The 15,485-nt window shown below is 51.9% G+C and overlaps 2 long non-coding RNA genes across 2 annotated transcripts in view; one reads left to right on the top strand and one right to left on the bottom strand.

Moving 5' to 3' along the window:
• Positions 1-10,375, top strand: part of LOC310896868 — a 368,699-nt gene extending 358,324 nt beyond the window's left edge. The window contains exon 3 of the long non-coding RNA XR_014581884.1: positions 1,253-10,375. This is a non-coding gene — a long non-coding RNA (uncharacterized lncRNA). The remainder of the gene's footprint in view (positions 1-1,252) is intronic.
• LOC310896878 overlaps positions 7,887-15,485 on the bottom strand; it is a 73,453-nt gene continuing 65,854 nt past the window's right edge. The window contains exon 2 of the long non-coding RNA XR_014581890.1: positions 7,887-8,198. This is a non-coding gene — a long non-coding RNA (uncharacterized lncRNA). The remainder of the gene's footprint in view (positions 8,199-15,485) is intronic.

The raw sequence follows: 15,485 nt of genomic DNA, 5'->3' as shown, positions 1-15,485 counted from the left end.
AGGGCACTGGCACCACTGGGGATGCAGTGCAGTGAGTCCAGTGAGTACACTGGCACCACTGGGGATGCAGTGCAGTGAGTCCAGAGAGTGCACTGGCACCACTGGGGATGCAGTGCAGTGACTCCAGAGAGTGCACTGGCACCACTGGGGATGCAATCCAGTGAGTCCAGTGAATGCACTGGCACCACTGGGGATGCAGTGCTGTGACTCCGGAGAGCGCACTGGCACCACTGGGGATGCAGTGCAGTGAGTCCACAGAGTGCACTGGCACCACTGGGGATGCAGTGCAGTGAGTGCAGAGAGTGCAATGGCACCAATGGGGATGCACTTCAGTGAGTCCAGAGAGTGCACTGGCACCACTGGGGATGCAGTGCAGTGAGTCCAGAGATTGCACTGGCACCACTGGGGATGCAGTGCTGTGACTCCAGAGAGCGCACTGGCACCACTGGGGATGCAGTGCAGTGAGTGCAGAGAGTGCACTGGCACCACTGGTGATGCAGTGCAGTGAGTCCAGAGAGTGCACTGGCACCACTGGGGATGCACTGCAGTGAGTCCAGAGAGTGCACTGGCACCACTGGGGATGCACTGCAGTGAGTCCAGAGAGTGCACTGGCAGCACTGGGGATGCAGTGCAGTGAGTCCAGAGAGCGCACTGGCACCACTGGGGATGCAGTGCAGTGAGTCCAGAGAGTGCACTGGCACCACTGGGGCTGCAGTGCAGTGAGTCCAGAGAGTGCACTGGTACCACTGGGGATGCAGTGCAGTGAGTCCAGAGAGTGCACTGGCACCACTGGGGATGCAGTGCAGTGAGTCCAGAGAGAGCACTGGCACCACTGGAGATGCCCTGCAGTGAGTCCAGAGAGTGCACTGGCAGCACTGGGGATGCTCTGCAGTGAGTCCAGAGATTGCACTGGCACCACTGGGGATGCAGTGCAGTGAGTCCAGAGAGTGCACTGGCACCACTGGGGATGCAGTGCTGTGACTCCAGAGAGCGCACTGGCACCACTGGGGATGCAGTGCAGTGAGTGCAGAGAGTGCACTGGCACCACTGGGGATGCACTTCAGTGAGTTCAGAGAGTGCACTGGCACCACTGGGGATGGGTTTCAAGCCAACTGCATTAACCGCTCATGCTTCTTTCTTATGAGACGTTAGTAAACCAATTACATAGCCTTGTCAAGACTAAATCACAGGTAAAAATCCTGTACATCTCATGTGGCCAACCACTCCCAACTAGGATTCCAAGAACCAAGAGTTTCGGTGAAAATAGGGCTAGTGCTATTAGAGGGGTGATTATTAGGGTAAGCCCTAAGCTGTCTTTAATGGAGAAGTATGGGTGGAATGGGATTTTGTCGCAGTCTGATACGATTCCTAGTGGGTTATTTGAGCCTGATTCGTGTAGGAAGGTTAGGTGGACTAGGGTGATTCCTGCAATTAGGAAGGGCAGTAGGAAGTGGATGGCGAAGAATCGGGTTAAGGTTGGATTGTCTACTGAGAATCCTCCTCAGGCTCATTCTACTAGAGTTTGCCCAATGTACGGGATGGCTGAGAATAGGTTGGTGATTATGGTGGCCCCTCAGATTGACATTTGTCCTCATGGTAGGACATACCCTACGAAGGCAGTTGCTATTAGGGTGAGTAGGAGGATTACTCCTGTGTTTCAGGTTTCTTTGTATAGGTAGGAGCCGTAGTAGAGGCCTCGTCCGATGTGTAAGTAGATGCAGATAAAGAAGAGCGAAGCACCGTTGGCGTGGAGGTTGCGGATGAGCCATCCGTACTGGACGTCTCGGCATGTGTGAGCTACTGAGGAGAAGGCGAGTGAAGTGTCTGCGGTGTAGTGTATGGCTAGTAGCAGGCCTGTTAGGATTTGTGTGGCTAAGCAGATGGCTAGAAGGGAGCCGAAGTTTCATCAGGCAGAGATGTTGGAGGGGGCGGGTAGGTCGATTAGGGAGTTGTTGATTATTTTTAGTAGGGGATGGGATTTGCGGATGTTAGGGGCCATTAGTGAGTCTGTGTGTTATTAGGATTATTACCAGGATGGAGAGGGCGAAGGATCCTAGGTAGGCCTTAATTAGCCCTGTGTGTATTGAGGTTGCGGCTTTGCTTGCGGCTACTTGTAGTTCAGCAAGGCCCTCTGGCCCTATTTTTTTGAGTCAGGAGAGGTCGATCAAGTGTAGGGCAATGTTTTGTCCCTTTTCTAGTAGGTTTTTGGAGAAGAATCGGTGTACTAGGGGGTTGAAGTACCCTAATGCAGAGGAGAAGTTTATGAGGGGGTTTGGTTTGGGGTGAGTGAGGGTGTGTGTTATGTTCGATAGTTCTAGGGCTAGGATGATTCCTAGGATTGTTATGAGGATGGCAGCGGTTTTGGTGATAAGGGGTATGGTTATTGGGGGGGTTTTGGTTGGTGTGATGAAAGAGGTAATGATTATTCCTGCTGTAATGCTGCCTAGGGCGAGTCGGGTTAGGGGGGCGGTGATTAGTGGGTTGTTTTCGTTTATTGATACTATTGGGGGGATTCGGGTTTGTCCAGCTTGGACTAGGATGGTTATGCGGATGCTGTAGGTTGCGGTGAATGCTGTGGCTATAAGGGTTAGGAGTAGGGCTCAAGTATTTAGGTATGATGTGTTTAAGCTTTCGATGATGAGGTCTTTTGAGTAGAATCCGGCTAGGAATGGGGTTCCTATCAGCGCCAGGTTTCCGATGGTTAGGCAGGAAGTAGTGACTGGGAGTATTTTCTGTAGGCCTCCTATCTTTCGGATATCTTGTTCTCCGTTTAGGTTGTGGATGATAGACCCTGAGCATAGGAATAGTATGGCTTTAAAGAAGGCATGGGTTGAGATGTGTAGGAAGGCTAGTTGTGGGAGGTTTAGTCCGATAGTGACTATTATTAGTCCTAGTTGGCTGGATGTTGAGAAAGCAATGATTTTTTTGATGTCATTTTGGGTTAGGGCGCATGTGGCAGCGAATAGGGTTGATAGAGCACCTAGGCATAGGCAGGCAGTTAGGGCTGTCTGGTTGGTGGCTAGCAGGGGGTGCATGCGGATGAGCAGGAAGATTCCGGCTACTACTATGGTACTGGAGTGCAGTAGGGCTGATACTGGGGTGGGGCCTTCTATTGCTGCGGGCAGTCATGGGTGGAGTCCAAATTGGGCGGATTTTCCTGCGGCTGCGAGGATTAATCCTATGAGGGGGAGGATTGGGGTTTGGTGGGGGTGTACGGCTTGTTGGATCTCTCAGGTGTTGAATGTTGAAGCTAGTCATGCTATGCTCAGGATCAGTCCGATGTCTCCGATTCGGTTGTAGATTACGGCTCGTAGGGCGGCGGTGTTGGCATCTGCTCGGCCTTGTCATCAGCCGATGAGAAGGAAGGACATGATTCGTACTCCTTCCCAGCCTACGAATAGGAGGAATATGTTGTTTGCGGTTGTTAGGAGGAGTATGGCGACTAGGAATGTCAGTAGGTAGGTGAAAAATTTTGTTACGTACGGCTCTGAGGCCATGTATCATATGGCGAATTGTAGGATTGATTATGTTACAAATAGGGCGATTGGAAGAAATGTTATTGAGTATTGGTCTATTTTTAGGCTCAGGGGGATTTTAAAGTTTATAATGAATTTTCACTCCCAGTGGCAGGTGACAGATTCTACTCCCGAGTAGATGAATGCGGTTGTAGGGGCTAGGCTAATTAGGAATGCGGTTTTAACAGCGCGGGTGGTGGCTTGTGGGGTGTTTTTAAAGTTTTTAAATAGAAATGGCAGGATGATTGGGGTTAGGAGGATTGTCAGCGTGAGTAGTGTGAGGGAGTTGATTAGTAGTGTGGGGTTCACTACTTTTACTTGGATTTGCACCAAGATGGGTGGTTCCTAAGACCAGTGGATTGCTGTTATCCTTTAAAAGTAAGGGGGCTGAGGTTTTAGGCTCAGATGTAAGAGTTAGCAGCTCTTGTTGGTTAAACCCTCCCCTCGGCAGGTAAGAAGGTTTGAACTTCTATTCTTAGAATCACAGTCTAATGTTTGGTTTAAACTATACTTGCATGAGGGGATTCCGGAGATCAGTTCGGGTTTGAGGATTAGGAGGAATATTGGGATAATGTGGAGTGTTATGAGCAGGTGTTCTCGCGTGGTTGAGTTTTGCATAGATGTGATGTGGGAGGGGATTGAGCCTCGTTGGGTCATTAGTAGTATGAATAAGGTGTAGGAGGCGGTTAGTAGGGTTGCGATTCCTGTTAGGATGATCGTGAAGGCAGATCAGTTGAATAAGGTGATTATAATGGTTAGCTCTGCTATGAGGTTTGTTGTTGGGGGTAAGGCTATGTTTGTTAGATTGGCCAGCAATCATCAGGTAGCTATGAGTGGTAGGAGAGGTTGTAGGCCTCGTGTGAGTAGTAGAATTCGGCTGTGCGTACGTTCATAGTTTGTGTTGGCTAGGCAGAATAGTATGGAGGAAGTTAGTCCATGGGAAATTATTAGCATCATTGCCCCTGAGAATGATCAGTGGGTTTGGATTATTCCTGCGGCGATAACTAGGCCTATGTGGCTAACGGATGAATAAGCGATTAGTGATTTTAGGTCTGTCTGTCGTAGGCAGATTGAGCTAGTCATTAGGGCGCCTCATAGGGCCAGGGTTAGGAAGGGGTAGTGCAGGAGGTTGGACAGTGGGCCCATAAATAGAGTGACTCGTATAATTCCGTATCCTCCTAGCTTTAGTAGTAGGGCGGCGAGGAGTATTGAGCCTGCGATGGGTGCTTCTACGTGGGCTTTTGGCAGTCAGAGGTGTAGGCCGTATAGTGGGGCTTTTACTATGAATGCTATGAGCAGTGCTAGACCTGATAGTATTCCTGTCCATGAGGTGGATAGGGTTGGGTGGGTTAGTTGTAGGGTTGGCAGGTGCAGGGTGCCAATTTTCACGTATAGGTGTATGATTGTGATTAGCAGGGGTAGAGAGCTTACTGGCGTGTAGAATAGCAGGTAGATGCCAGCGCTTAGGCGTTCTGGTTGGTTCCCCCATCGGGTGATTAAGATTAGGGTGGGAATGAGGGTTGCTTCAAATGAGATGTAAAATAGTGCTAGTTCTGTGGTGGAAAAGGCTAGTAGGATGAATGGCTGGACTGCGACTAAGGTTGAGATAAAGATTCGTTTGCGTTGTAGGGGTTCTTGTTGCAGGTGGTTTTGGCTTGCTATGATTATGAGTGGGAGTAGTCAGCAGGATAGTACTAGGAGGGGGGATGAGATTTGGTCAATTCCTGTTCAGTTGGATAAAAATTTGTAGGGGTAGTAGGTTGGGATTAATCACTGTAGGCTTAGGGCAGCGATTAGGAGGCTGTATAAGGTGGTGTTAGTCCATAGAAATTTTGGTGGAGACAGCAGGGCTGTTGGAAGAAGTATGATTGTGGGTAGGATGATTTTTAGCATTGCAGGAGGTTTAGGTTGTGTAGATGGTCGGAGCCATGTGTGCGGGTGGAGGCTACTAGGATGGCCAGGCCTGTGCCCGCCTCACACGCTGAGAAGGTTAGCATGAGAATTGGTACCATGGTGAATGAGGAGACTTGGTTTTCGATGGATCATATTGATAGGCCTACGAATATCGATAATATTATGCTTTCAAGGCATAGTAGGGCGGATACTAGGTGGGTTCGGTGGAAGGCTAGTCCTAGTCCGCTGAAAATGAAGGCTGAGTAGAAGCTTAAATGTAGGGGCGACATAAGAAAGTTACAGGGTTGGCTGTAATCTGCTGGGTCGAAACCAGCTATCTTTTTGGTTAGACTAACTTTCTGTTATTCTGCTCATTCTAGGCCCCCTTGAATTCACTCGTAGGCCAGTCCGAGTGTTAGGAGAAGGAGGATCACTACAGTTCAGGTGAGGGTCATTAGGGGGGATTGGAGTTGGACGGCTCATGGCAGGGGGAGTAGGAGGGCGATTTCTAGGTCGAATAGGACGAACAGGATGGCTACTGAGGAAGAATCGGACTGAGAATGGTAATCGAGCAGATCCAAGTGGGTCGAATCCACATTCGTACGGTGAGAGTTTCTCTGAGTCGGGGTTTATTTGGGCGAGTCAGAAGTTTAATGCGGTTAGGGCGGCGCTTAGGATTGATGATAGGGCGAATATGAACATGAGTGCGTTCATTGCTCTCCTCTGGGTTTATACCAGATTCTAGAGATTGGAAGTCAATTGTAATTAATATACTAGAAGAGCAAGATCCTCATCAGTAGATGGTTATGTAGAGGAATAGTCAGATGACGTCTACGAAGTGTCAGTATCAGGCTGCTGCCTCGAATCCGAAGTGGTGGTCTGATGTAAAGTGGAACTTGATCAGTCGGAAGAGGCAGACGGTCAGGAAGGAGGATCCGATGATTACGTGGAGTCCGTGGAATCCAGTGGCAACGAAGAAGGTAGATCCGTAGACGCTATCGGCGATTGAGAATGGGGCTTCGTGGTATTCTATTGCTTGTAGGGCTGTGAAGTAGAATCCCAGGAGGATCGTTAGGGTTAGGGCGTGGATGGCGTGTTTTCGGTTTCCTTCTGTGATGCTGTGATGGGCTCACGTTACGGTAACGCCTGAGGCTAGTAGGATGGCTGTGTTTAGTAGGGGGACTTCTATCGGGTTGAGTGGTTTAATTCCTGTTGGGGGTCATTGGCCTCCTAGTTCTGGGGTTGGGGCCAGGCTCGAGTGGAAGAACGCTCAGAAGAACCCTAAGAAGAAGAATGCTTCGGATGTGATGAAAAGGATTATGCCGTATCGTAGGCCTTTTTGGACTGTGGGAGTGTGATGGCCTTGGAAGGTGCTTTCTCGTACAATGTCTCATCATCATTGGAGTATTACTAGGAGTATTGAGATGAGGCCTAGGGTTAGTAGTATGGATGAGTTGTAGTGGAATCACATGATTAATCCTGAGGTTGTGAGTAGGGCGGCGGCTGCCCCGAAGATTGGTCAAGGGCTTGGGTCAACTATGTGGTATGAGTGTGCTTGGTGTGCCATTAGATGTTTTCTTGTAAGTATAGGCTTAGAAGGAGCACGAAGACGTAGGCCTGGATTATGGCTACTGCTACTTCTAGGATGGTTAGGAGTAGTAGGATGATTATTGTTAGGATGGATACTGCAGGAAGGGTGGGTATTAATGCAATGGAGGCTGTAGAGATGGGTTGGATGAGTAAGTGTCCTGCTGTAAGGTTGGCTGTAAGGCGGACTCCGAGGGCTAGGGGGCGGATTAGTAGGCTGGTTGTTTCGATCAGGATTAGTGCGGGGATTAGGGGTGTAGGGGTACCTTCGGGTAATAGGTGGGCTAAAGAGGCTGATGGTTGGTTTCGTAGGCCTGTTAGTAGTGTGGCGAGCCATAGTGGGAAGGCTAGGGCTATGTTCATAGATAGTTGGGTGGTTGGGGTGAATGTATATGGAAGGAGGCCTAGAAGGTTGATTGTAAGAAGTATGATTATTAGGGATGTAAATATTATGGCTCATTTGTGGCCATTTTTGTTGAGTGGGACTATTAGTTGTTTTGTGATTAGGTGAAGGAGTCATGTTTGGATAGTAGAAAGGCGGTTGTTGATTCATCGGTTGTTTGGGGACGGGAATAGTAGGGCTGGGAAGAGTAGGGATAGTAGGATTAAGGGGATGCCAAATAGATTGGGGCTGGAAAATTGGTCAAAGAAGCTTAGGTTCATGGTCAGGATCATGGTGTGGGTTTGGTAGTGAGGGAGGTCTTATTTGATGGGGGGTTGGTTGTGGTGAAGGCTAGTAGTTTTGGTTGGATGAGGAGTGCTAGGGTTAATCAGGTTATAATTATGATTGAAAATCATGGTGCGGGGTTAAGCTGTGGCATATCATTAAGGAGGGGGAAGTCCCTCTTTGGCTAGCTTAAAAGGCTAGTGCTGTTGCATAGCTTCTTAATGATTAGGATGATGATAGAAGGGACGATCAGGCCTCGAAATGTGGGAGTGGGGTTGATTCTACTACAATGGGTATGTAGCTGTGATTAGCCCCGCAAATTTCTGAGCATTGTCCGTAAAAAATCCCAGGCCGGGTGGTAATGAATGAAGTTTGGTTTAGTCGGCCTGGGATTGCGTCTGTTTTAACTCCGAGCGTTGGGACTGCTCAGGAGTGGAGTACGTCTCCTGCAGTAATGATTACGCGGATGGGGGATTCTATTGGGATAACTACGCGGTGGTCAACTTCTAGCAGTCGGAAGTGGCCGTTGGGTAAGTCTGGGATGGGCACTATGTAGGAGTCGAAGGATAGGTCTTTGAAGTCTGTGTATTCGTAGCTTCAGTATCATTGGTGGCCGATGGCTTTTAGGGTGAGGTCTGGTTCATCGATTTCGTCCATTATGTAGAGGATTTGTAGGGATGGGAGGGCGAGGAGTACCAGGACGATAGCAGGTAGGATTGTCCAGATCAGCTCTACTTCTTGGGCGTCTACAGCATTGGACGAGAGTTTTTCTGTTAGTATGTGGGCTAAAAGGTAGAGAACTAGGCTGCAGATAGCTAGGGCAACGATTAGGGCGTGGTCGTGGAATTCAACGAGTTCTTCTATGATGGGTGATGAGGCGTCTTGGAATCCTAGTTGGGAGTGGTTGGCCACATGAGATGTACAGGATTTTTACCTGTGATTTAGTCTTGACAAGGCTATGTAATTGGTTTACTAACGTCTCATAAGAAAGAAGCATGAGCGGTTAATGCAGTTGGCTTGAAACCAGCATGTGAGGGTTCGATTCCTTCCTTTCTTGTACTTGGACGAAGGCCGGTTCCTCGAAAGTATGGTATGGGGGAGGGCAGCCGTGGATTCATTCAACGTTTGTGGTAGTTAGTTCTGGTTGTAGGACTTTTCGTTTGGCCGAAAAGGCTTCTCAGATGATGAATATTAGTATGATTACGGCTACTATTGAGATTAGGGAGCCGATGGAGGAAATGGTGTTTCATAGTGTGTAGGCGTCGGGATAGTCCGAGTATCGTCGGGGTATTCCTGCTAGGCCTAGGAAGTGCTGGGGGAAGAACGTTAGGTTTACTCCTGTAAATATTACCCCGAAGTGGGCTTTTGCTCATGTTTGGTGTAGGGTAAACCCAGTGAGTAGTGGGAATCAGTGAGTAAATCCTGCTAGAATGGCAAAGACGGCGCCTATGGATAGGACGTAGTGGAAGTGGGCAACTACGTAGTACGTGTCGTGCAGGGCGATGTCCAGGGAAGAGTTTGCAAGAACGATTCCTGTTAATCCTCCGATGGTAAATAGGAAGATAAATCCTAGAGCTCATAGTATTGGGGGGGGTCTCATTTGATTGTTCCTCCGTGCAGGGTGGCTAGTCAGCTAAATACTTTGATTCCGGTAGGGATGGCAATGATTATAGTGGCTGATGTAAAGTAGGCTCGGGTATCAACGTCTATTCCTACTGTAAACATGTGGTGAGCTCAGACGATGAATCCTAGGAAGCCGATGGATAGTATGGCTCAGACTATTCCCATGTAGCCGAAGGGCTCCTTTTTGCCTGAGTAGTACGTGACTACGTGTGAGATGATTCCGAACCCCGGTAGGATCAGAATATAGACTTCTGGGTGTCCGAAGAATCAGAATAGGTGTTGGTACAGGATTGGGTCTCCTCCTCCAGCGGGGTCGAAGAATGTGGTGTTTAGGTTTCGATCAGTTAGTAATATTGTAATACCGGCGGCGAGTACGGGGAGTGATAGAAGGAGTAGGATGGCGGTAATTAGTACGGATCAGACAAATAGTGGGGTTTGGTATTGTGAGAGTGCGGGGGGTTTTATGTTGATGGCTGTGGTGATAAAGTTGATGGCCCCAAGGATGGAGGAGATACCGGCTAAGTGGAGTGAGAAGATAGCCAGGTCTACTGAAGCTCCGGCGTGGGCAAGGTTACCTGCTAGGGGAGGGTAGACAGTTCAGCCTGTGCCGGCGCCAGCTTCTACAGTGGATGAGGCTAGTAGTAGGAGGAATGATGGGGGGAGGAGTCAAAAGCTTATGTTGTTTATTCGCGGGAATGCTATGTCGGGGGCACCGATTATGAGGGGGACTAATCAGTTGCCGAATCCTCCGATCATGATGGGTATGACTATAAAGAAGATTATTACAAAGGCGTGAGCGGTAACGATTACATTGTAAAATTGGTCGTCGCCTAGGAGAGTTCCTGGTTATCCTAGTTCTGCGCGGATTAATAGGCTGAGTGCGGTGCCGACTATTCCTGCTCATGCCCCGAAGATGAGGTACAGGGTGCCAATATCCTTATGGTTAGTGGAAAATAGTCATCGGTTGATGAAGGTCACGGGTAAGATGGCTGAGTGTTGAAGCGTTAGGCTGTAGTCCTTTTTACAGAGGTTTAATTCCTCTTCTTATCGGCTCTGTAGTGAAATTCATGTTGAGTTGCAAGCTCATCGATGCGCACTAGGGTGCGTCAGGGTCTTTGTAGGCAGAAGCCAATTGGTTTAGGCATTTAGCTGTTAACTAGAGTTTTGAGGGATCGAAGCCCATCTGTCTAGGGAGGCTTTACCTTAATTAAAGCGTCTGACTTGCATTCAGACGCACTCTCATTCATTGCACTGCATTCATTGCACTCTCTGGACTCACTACAGTGCATCCCCAGTGCTGCCAGTGCACTCTCTGGACTCACTGCACTGCATCCCCAGTGGTTCCAGGGCATTCACTGGACTCACTGTACTGCATCACCAGTGGTGCCAGTGCACTCTCTGGACTCACTGCACTGCATCCCCAGTGGTGCCAGTGCACTCTCTGGACTCACTGCACTGCATCCCCAGTGGTTCCAGTGTACTAACAGGATTCACTGCACTGCATCCCCAGTGGTGCTAGTGCACTCTCTGGACTCACTGCACTGCATCTCCAGTGATACCAGTGCACTCTCTGGACTCACTGCACTGCAGGCCCAGTGGTGCCAGTGCACTCTCTGGACTCACTGCACTGCATCCCCAGTGGTGCCAGTGCACTCTCTGGACTCACTGCACTGCAGGCCCAGTGGTGCCAGTGCACTCACTGGACTCACTGTACTGCATCACCAGTGCTGCCAGTGCACTCTCTGGACTCACTGCACTGCATCCCCAGTGGTGCCACTGAACTCTCTGGACTCACTGCACTGCTTCCCCAGTGGTGCCAGTGCACTCTCTGGACTCACTGCACTGCATCCCCAGTGGTGCCAGTGAGCTCTCTGGACTCACTGCACTGCATTCCCAGTGGTGCCAGTGTACTCTATGGATTCACTGCACTGCATCCCCAGTGGTGATTGTCCACGCTCTGGACTCACTGCACTGCATCCCCAGTGCTGCCAATGCACTCACTGGACTCACTGGACACATCCCCAGTGGTGCCAGTGCACTCTCTGGACTCACTGCACTGCATCCCCAGTGGTGCCAGTGCACTCTCTGGACTCACTGCACTGCATCCCTAGTGGTGCCAGTGTACTCTCTGGACTCACTGAAGTGCATCCGCAGTGGTGCAAGTGCACTCTCTGGACTCACTGCACTGCATCCCCAGTGGTGCCAGTGCACTCTCTGGACTCACTGCACTGCATCCCCAGTGGTGCCAGTGCACTCTCTGGACTCAATGCAGTGCATCCCCAGTGGTGCCAGTGCACTCTCTGGACTCACTGCACTGCATCCCCAGTGGTGCCAGTGCAATCTCTGGACTCACTGTAGTGCATCCCCAGTGGTGCCAGTGCACTGTCTGGACTCACTGCAGTGCATCCCCAGTGGTGCCAGTGCACTCTCTGGACTCACTGAACTGCATCCCCAGTGGTGCCTGTGCACTCTCTGGACTCACTGCAGTGCATCCCCAGTGGTGCCAGTGCACTTTCTGGACTCACTGCACTGCATCCCCAGTGGTGCCAGTGCACTCTCTGCACTCACTGCACTGCATTCCCAGTGGTGTCAGTGAAGTCTCTGGACTCACTGCACTGCATCCCCAGTGGTGCCAGTGCACTCTCTGGACTCACTGCACTGCATCCCCAGTGGTGCCAGAGCACTCTCTGGACTCACTGTACTGCATCCCCAGTGGTGCCAGTGCACTCTCTGGACTCACTGTACTGCATCCCCAGTGGTGCCAGTGCAATCTGTGGACTCCTTGTACTGCATCCCCACTGGTGCCAGTGCAATCTCTGGACTCACTGCAGTGCATCCCCAGTGGTGCCAGTGCACTCTCTGGACTCACTGCACTGCAGCCCCAGTGGTGCCTGTGCACTCTCTGGACTCACTGCAGTGCATCCCCAGTGGTGCCAGTGCACTCTCTGGACTCACTGCACTGCATCCCCAGTGGTGCCAGTGCACTCTCTGGACTCACTGCACTGCATCCCCAGTAGTGCCAGTGCACTCTCTGGACTCACTGCAGTGCATCCCCAGTGGTGCCAGTGCACTCTCTGGACTCACTGCACTGCATCCCCACTGCTGCCAGTGCACTCTCTGGACTCACTGCACTGCATCCCCAGTGGTGCCAGTGCACTCTCTGGACTCACTGCACTGCATCCCCAGTGGTGCCAGTGCACTCTCTGGACTCACTGCTCTGCATTACCAGTGGTGCCAGTGCACTCTCTCGAGTCACTGCACTACATCCCCAGTGGTGCCATTGCACTCACTGGACTCACTGTACTGCATCATCGTTGGTGCCAGTGCACTCTCTGGACTCACTGCACTGTATCCCCAGTGGTGTCAGTGCACTCTCTGTACTCACTGAAGTGCATCCCCAGTGGTGCCAGTGCACTCTCTGGACTCACTGCACTGCATCCACAGTGGTGCCAGTGCACTCTCTGGACTCACTGCACTGCATCCCCAGTGGTGCCAGTGCAATCTCTGGACTCACTGTAGTGCATCCCCAGTGGTGCCAGTGCACTCTCTGGACTCACTGCAGTGCATCCCCAGTGGTGCCTTTGCGCTCTCTGGACTCACTGTACTGCATCCCCAGTGGTGCCAGTGCACTCTCTGGACTCACTGCACTGCATCCCCAGTGGTGCCAGTGCACTCTCTGGACTCACTGCACTGCATCCCCAGTGGTGCCAGTGCACTCTCTGGACTCACTGCACTGCATCCCCAGTGGTGCCAGTGCACTCTCTGGACTCACTGCACTGCATTCCCAGTGGTGCCAGTGCACTCTCTGGACTCACTGCACTGCATCCCCAGTGGTGCCAGTGCAATCTCTGGACTCACTGCACTGCATCCCCAGTGGTGCCAGTGCACTCTCTGGACTCACTGCACTGCATCCCCAGTGGTGCCAGTGCACTCTGTGGACTCACTGCACTGCATCCCCAGTGGTGCCAGTGCAATCTCTGGACTCACTGTACTGCATCCCCAGTGGTGCCAGTGCACTCTGTAGACTCACTGTACTGCATCCCCAGTGGAGCCAGTGCAATCTCTGGACTCACTGCAGTGCATCCCCAGTGGTGCCAGTGCACTCTCTGGACTCACTGCAGTGCATCCCAGTCGTGCCAGTGCACTCTCTGGACTCAATGAACTGCATCCCCAGTGGTGCCAGTGCACTCTCTGGACTCACTGCAGGGCATCCCCAGTGGTGCCAGTGAACTGTCTGGACTCACTGCAGTGCATCCCCAGTGGTGCCAGTGCACTCTCTGGACTCACTGTACTGCATCCCCAGTGGTGCCAGTGCACTCACTGGTCTGACTGCACTGCATCCCCAGTGGTGCCAGTGCGCTCTCTGGAGTCACAGCACTGCATCCCCAGTGGTGCCAGTGCACTCTCTGGACTCACTGCAGTGAATCCCCGGTGGTGCCAGTGTACTCTCTGCAGTCAGTGCACTGCATCCCCAGTGGTGCCAGTGCACTCACTGGACTCACTGGACACATCCCCAGTGGTGCCAGTGCACTCTCTGGACTCACTGCAGTGCATGCCCAGTGGTGTCAGTGCACTCTCTGGACTCACTGAAGTGCATCCCCAATGGTGCCAGTGCACTCTCTGGACTCAATGCAGTGCATCCCCAGTGGTGCCAGTGCACTCTCTGGACTCACTGCACTGCATCCCCAGTGGTGCCAGTGCACTCTCTGGACTCACTGTACTGCATCCCCAGTGGTGCCAGTGCACTCTGTTGACTCACTGCACTGCAGCCCCAGTGGTGCCAGTGCACTCTCTAGACTCACTGTACTGCATCCCCAGTGGTGCCAGTGCACTCTGTGGACTCACTGTACTGCATCCCCAGTGGTGCCAGTGCAATCTCTGGACTCACTGCAATGCATCCCCAGTGGTGCCAGTGCACTCTCTGGACTCACTGCAGTGCATCCCCAGTGGTGCCTGTGCACTCTCTGGACTCACTGCAGTGCATCCCCAGTGGTGCCAGTGCACTCTCTGGACTCACTGCACTGCATCCCCAGTGGTGCCAGTGCACTCTCTGGACTCACTGCTCTGCATCCCCAGTAGTGCCAGTGCACTCTCTGGACTCAATGCACTGCATCCCCAGTGGTGCCAGTGTACTCTCTCGACTCACTGCACTGCATCCCCACTGCTGCCAGTGCACTCTCTGGACTCACTGCACTGCATCCCCAGTGGTGCCAGTGCACTCTCTGGACTCACTGCACTGCATCACCAGTGGTGCCAGTGTACTCTCTGGACTCACTGCACTGCATCCCCAGTGGTGCCAGTGCACTCTCTCAAGTCATTGCACTACATCCCCAGTGCTGCCATTGCACTCACTGGACTCACTGTACTGCATCATCGTTGGTGCCAGTGCACTCTCTGGACTCACTGCACTGCATCCCCAGTGGTGCCAGTGCACTCTCTGGACTCACTGAAGTGCATCCCCAGTGGTGCCAGTGCACTCTCTGGACTAACTGTACTGCATCACCAGTGCTGCCAGTGCAGTCTCTGGACTCACTGCACTGCATCCCCAGTGGTGCCAGTGCAATCTCTGGACTCACTGTAGTGCATCCCCAGTGGTGCCAGTGCACTGTCTGGACTCACTGCAGTGCATCCCCAGTGGTGCCAGTGCACTCTCTGGACTCACTGTACTGCATCCCCAGTGGTGCCTGTGCACTCTCTGGACTCACTGCACTGCATCCCCAGTGGAGCCAGTGCACTCTCTGGACTCACTGTACTGCATCCCCAGTGGTGCCAGTGCACTCTCTGGACTCACTGCACTGCATCCCCAGTGGTGTCAGTGCACTCTCTGGACTCACTGAAGTGCATCCCCAGTGGTGCCAGTGCACTCTCTGGACTCACTACACTGCATCCCCAGTGGTGCCAGAGCACTCTCTGGACTCACTGTACTGCATCCCCAGTGGTGCCAGTGCACTCTCTGGACTCACTGTACTGCATCCCCAGTGGTGCCAGTGCACTCTCTGGACTCACTGCACTGCATCCCCAGTAGTGCCAGTGCACTCTCTGGACTCACTGCAGTGCATCCCCAGTGGTGCCAGTGTACTCTCTCGACTCACTGCACTGCATCCCCACTGCTGCCAGTGCACTCTCTGGACTCACTGCACTGAATCCCCAGTGGTGCCAGTGCACTCTCTGGACTCACTGCACTGCATCACCAGTGGTGC

The sequence above is a fragment of the Anser anser genome (assembly GCF_964211835.1).
Source record: "Anser anser genome assembly, chromosome: 1".
NCBI lineage: Eukaryota > Metazoa > Chordata > Aves > Anseriformes > Anatidae > Anser > Anser anser.
This window is presented reverse-complemented; position numbering and strand designations above follow the sequence as displayed.